The sequence below is a fragment of the Pyxicephalus adspersus genome, chromosome 4 (assembly GCF_032062135.1).
Source record: "Pyxicephalus adspersus chromosome 4, UCB_Pads_2.0, whole genome shotgun sequence".
In the NCBI taxonomy this organism is placed as follows: Eukaryota; Metazoa; Chordata; class Amphibia; order Anura; family Pyxicephalidae; genus Pyxicephalus; species Pyxicephalus adspersus.
Genome location: NC_092861.1, coordinates 426,833 through 432,888, shown reverse-complemented (window position 1 = coordinate 432,888; position 6,056 = coordinate 426,833).

Here is a 6,056-nt window from a genome sequence, read left to right as displayed (position 1 = left end):
TATATAAATGTCCAGTGGAGACCAGGCCCAGTGCATGGTTGTCCAGTGGGAACCAGGCCCAGTACATGGATGTTCAATAGAGAACAGGTCCTATTTATGGATGTTCAATGGAGGCGAGGCCCAGTACATGGATGTCCAATGGGGACCAGCCCAGTATATTGATGTCCAATCAAGACCTGTCCCTATATCTGGATGTCCAATGGTGACCAGGCCAAGTATATGGATGTCCAATAGAGACCACACTTGGTATATGGAATTCCAGTGGAGACCAGGCCCAGTACATGGATGTCCAGTGGAAACCAGGCCCAGTATATTGATGTTCAATACAGACCAGGCCCCATTTATGGATGTCTAACAGAGATCAGGCCCAGTATATGGATGTCCAATGGAGACCAGGCCCCATATATTGATGTCCAGGGGAAACCAGGCCCAGTATATTGATGTCCAATGGAGACCAGGCCCCATATCTGGATGTCCAACAGAGAACAGACCGAGTATATAGGTGTCCAATGGAGACCAGGCCCAGTACATGGATGTCCGGTGGGAACCAGGCCCATTACATGGATGTCCAATTGGGACCAGGCCCAGTATATAGATGTCCAATGGAGACCACGCTTGTTATATGGATGTCCAGGGGAGACCACGCCTCATATATGGATGTCCAACCGAGACCAGGCCCAGTATTTTAATGTCCAGTGAAGACCAGGCCCAGTACATGGATGTCCAATGGACACTAAGCCCCATATATCGTTGCCCAGTGGAGACCAGGACCAGTATTTGGATGTCCAGTGGAGACCAGGCCCAGTACATGGATGTCCAGTGGAGACCAGGCCCCATATATAAATGTTCAGTGGAGACCAGGCCCAGTACTTGGATGTTCAGTGGAGACCAGGCCCCATATATGGATGTCCAACAGAGACCAGGCCCGGTATATTGATGCACAGTAGAGACCTTTCCCAGGGCTAGTAATCAGATGTTCTGATTTGCGTGCCATTGGGTCTGCATACATGTGTGCATTGCTTACCTATATCTCTAATGTTTTACTTTGTAATATCTTTCTAAATAAACCCTCTAATTCATCTCACCATGCACAGAGTTATTGTTTTTTTCTTATCAATACCAACTGTGAAGCATGGTGGTGGCAATGGTATGGTTTGTTTTTGCCTGGCTGTTTTACAATTCCTCATGTTTTCCTGTTAAGAAGGAGCTGTATAGATGTGTAATGTTTGTGTTGTGTTGTAAGATGTCATGTGTCCGCTTGTTTCATACCCTGGGTGTCATATCATTTGAAGCAGCCACGTGGATTCCCAACTAAATACCCCAGGGGATTATTGCTGTCTGGGAGCATTGGAGTGACAGTTGTCTGTAGTTTAGTTCTTCTGATGATCTGGGACATCTTTGGTTTAATCTTCCGCTGTCCTCGTGACCCCGAGATGATTAATCTGAAGCAGTCTGGTGGGTGACACAGAACAGACTGTCACAAGATTTATGAAGAATTTGGCTTTATACGGTTAAGATAAAAATCCAACAGGAAGTAGCCGGGGGCACCCCAAGGTAATATTGTTTTAAGCTTATTTCTCTCCAAAATGATGTTTTATATCTCTTCTTATTATATACAATCTAAATTTTACACATTTTATGTTCGATATAGGAATCACAAACTTTTGTTAAGGATCTGAGGAGTAAAATAGATGCATTTGTTGCCTTCATGTGGACTTTCTGCCCCTGACAGGACATCTTTGTGGGGGGAGGAGGGTAGTCACTGTGCAGGAAATTGAGGGAGAGATGGAGTCACTGCTCAGGGGAGACAAGGGAGATGTCAATGCTCAGGAGGGAGGAAGAAAATGAGCCACTGCTCAGGGGCAGAAGGGGAGGAGGAGTCACTGTTCAGGGGAGGGAGTAGTTACTCCTCAGGGGAGGGAGGAGAGGAAGAGTCACTGCTCAGGGGAGGGGAGGGAGATGTCAATGCTCAGGAGGGAGGAAGAAAAGATGCCATTGCTCAGGGGGGGAGGGGAGGAGGAGTCACTGCTCAGGGAAGGGAGGAGTCACTAATCAGGGGAGGGAGGGTGAGGAGTAAATGCTCAGGAGTTAGGAAGTAGAGGAGGGATCACTGCTCAGGGAAGGGAGGGAAGGAGTCACTCCTCAGGGGAACGAGGAGTTATTTCTCAAGGTATAGAGGGGGAGAAGTAAATGCTCAGGAGTTAGGAAGTAGAGGAGGGGTCACTGCTCAGGGGAGGGAGGGAAGGAGTCACTTCTCAAGGGATAGACCCGGAGGAGTAAATGCTCGGAAGTTAGAAAGTAGAGGAGGGGTCACTGCTCAGGGGAGGGAGGGAAGGAGTCTCTGCTCAGGGCAGGGAGGGAGGAGTCACTGCTTAAGGGATAGAGGGGGAGGAGTAAATGCTCGGAAGTTAGAAAGTAGAGGAGGTGTCACTGCTCAGGGGAGGGAGGGAAGGAGTCACTGTTTAGGGGAGGGAGGAGTCACTGCTCAAGAGAATTCAGGAGAAATCAGAATTGCTGGGGTAGCTGTGATTATACAAGTAGACTTAGGGTAAGTTCAGACAGGTTCCTGGGTGGCTCCTGGCATTTGGCACATTGCCAGCCACTGGGCAGCCCACTTATCACCCCATAGTCCTGTGTAGAGCCCCTTTGTCATTTTATTTTATTTGCTGGTGTGCAATCCCTCTTCTTACACCCTAGTGACATCACTACAGGGGTTGTAATAAATCCAGGAGGCGGAGTCCACCATACCTGCCAATCTCTGTGATTTCGGGTAGGTTATTTATAATCATTTGTACCTGGAGGTTGTGGTGTAGGAAAGGTAGATAGGGAATGATGTTAATTGGGGAAGTCTGTTCTGTTTGTTGCCTGAATAAAGGGGACCCCCTGCACCCCTAAACACACTGTCCGTATGGAATAACAGTAAAAGGGTTTCCAAAGAACTGTGAATGCTGACATCTTTACTATTACTATTTACATTTGTGTATTGTGTGAGGAGTTCATGTGGGATAGTATATAGATGATTAAAGTCTCCGTGACCAATCAGAGGCAGGGGGCGTGTCCATGCAGGTACAACCCCGACACATGGTGAGCACAGAATGTACAAACCTGGCACAAGGGTGGCACAGAAGGTCCAACCTTGTAGTTCCATGACTCCCTGAACTGCAGTGCACTGCGTGAAGGTTTAGCAGAAGTCTGTGTGAAATAAACACAGAGGACAGGGGAAATGTTCAGCTCACAGCACTGCCTCTCACACACTGTATCAGCACATGTATAGACATTTCTGGACAGGTTGCATTTACATAAAAACCACCCTAGGACACGGTCATTCATGATGCTCAGACTTAATGACTGATAAGCTAAAAAGCAAATAGCTGAAAGGGGGGGGGGGGTGTAGAGGAGTGGGGTTAATGATTCTTATCCTCCATCATGCAGGAATAGTACTTGGTTTAGGATACTTGCTGCAGCTTCTAATGTTGTATGGAAGTCACTGTGTGAAGAGTAATGTGACCAATAATCACAGAAAACGACGATCGAATGATGCACAATGTGAAAGAAAACGCTGAGGTTCAGCTTTAAAGGTAATCAGAAAATGAATCACAGAATTGTGAGCAGCAGTTGATGGGTTACAGAATTAGGGATGGTTCAGATTAGAGTTCCAGGCTAGATCAGGGTCCAATGGTAGGAGTAGTGTGTGTGTGTGTCAGTGTGTACAGTGTATGTGCCTCATATTTCCATAGTTTTACCTAAAAATATTTTAGATTTTGTACCCCTTTACAATGTTTTGCAATTACATTTCACCCCAATGCCCCCCCAGAGTGTGTACAATAATTAAGAACCAACATAGGAACTATTTTTAGTCTGGCAAAATGTGACAGTTTTACAGTTTAAAGACAGGTGATTGTCAGGGTACTTTGCCCCAGGGATGGGGGCAGCAGGGGCACTAAGACCAAAACGTGCAGGACAGTAGGGGGCTCTGATGGAGGGCCTGGGGCATTTGTGATGATACAATATGAATGTACATACAACAATGCTGGGAGCTGTGAGAGCTGATCTATTGTGTGATATAATGTGATAACCTGTAGATACAATACAACATGGAATGCATGACATAAAACTGGAGGGGGTGTGATATAATAAATCAGTATATTGTATGTATTGTATAATATATAAGGTGTTCTACAATATAACTTCATTGAGAGCTGTGCAGTTCTGCACTGAGATGTGATACAATATGACAACCTGTAGCTACAATGTAACAATACTGACAACCATTCAGTGCTGATCTGAGGTGTGATAAAGTATATCAGTGTGTGGATACAATGTAACAATACTGAAAGGTGTGATACAATATAACAGTGTGTATATACAATGTAACAATACAGGGAACTGTCCAGTTGTTTGTGTAATGAGGTGTGATACAATATAACAGTGTGTAGATACAATGTAACAATACTGGAAGCTGTCCAGTTGTGTAATGAGGTGTGATACAATATCACAGTGTTAGATACAATGTAACAATACTGAAAGGTGTGATACAATATAACAGTGTGTAGATACAATGTAACAATACTTGAAGTAGTCCAGATGTGTAATGAGGTGTGATACAATATATCAGTGTGTAAATACAATGTAACAATACTGTAAGCTGTCCAGTTGTGTAATGAGGTGTGATACAGTATAACAGTGTGCAAATACAATGTAACAATACTTGAAGCTGTCCAGTTGTGTAATGAGGTGTGATACAATATATTAGTGTGTAGATATAATGTAACAAAACCGGAAGCTGTCCAGTTGTGTATTTAGGTGTGATACTATATATTAGTGTGTGGATACAAGGTAACAATACTGGGAGCTGTCCAGTTGTGTAATGAGGTGTGATACAATATATTAGTGTGTAGATACAATGTAATAATACTGGGAACTATTCAGCAGACAATCTCTTATTTCCTATCATTATCCCTTAATTAATAACTAATTAGTACCCTGCAATATGTTTGCATTTTATTAATTATGGATAGTTATGATTATGGATTCTCTGCTGTTTGTTTTGTAGAATTTCTAGGATGGGGATCACTGCACAGAAAACTCTGTTTGGGGTAACGAAGGACTTGGTGTTGACCCCTCTCTCCCCTTCTCTTTATTTATCCCAGGATTGCATTGGCTTTGAATGCCACAGCTTGGAGTGTTCTGGCTCTGCTTGGTGCTAACCAGTGTCCCGGCATCCTCTGTTTTCTTGTAAAATGATGGGAATTAGCTTTGTCAGCAGGGAGACCCTCCGAGAAACCTTCTTGCCCCCCTGAAGATGCGTCATTGTTGTTTGTCTCTCTGCCCACATGTTCCTCTGATTATCCTCACATCTTGTGGTGTTTAGTTATCTGTCCATGGTTCTTCTTCCATCTGCCACATTATCCAGCGACAGCTTTTTCTGAAAAATCCAGGAATTGCAGATTGTACAACCATGAACAAGATTTCTGCTTTATTGAGAAAAGAAATATGTAGAGCAGTTGCTACAGGCTTGTGAGGAACATTTCCGATGGTTATTGTTGCACTAAATCTCTACAAGTATGAGGACACCCAACCATCACAGCTATGTAAACTTGTTGGACGAAAGGCCATTAATATGGAGTTGCCTATCTCCTCCATGGCCATGACGGTGTCTCTTCCCCTTAAACCCCCCAATCTTCTGGGAGGGCTTTTCACAAGATTTTGGGTTATGTCTGTGGGAATTCGCTCCCATTGGTGAGATCAGGTGCTGATGTTGGATGAGAAGACCTACCTCAACATTCCAATTCACCCCAACTTTGTTCAGTAGCTTGAGGTCAGGGCTCGGTGCAGGACACTTGAGTTCCTCCACACCAAACTGGTGACCCCATGTCTGTATGGAGCTGACTTTGTACATGCAAGCACATCTGGGGCAATCTGAACATGCCACCATTGCCATCACTAATCATAGTAACCCCCAGGGTCTACTTGATGGCTGATCTGCATTTATGGAATGAGAGGCCGGAGAACATGTTTGTCAAGGCTGTCTGAAGTCTGGCATCTCTCATCTCTGT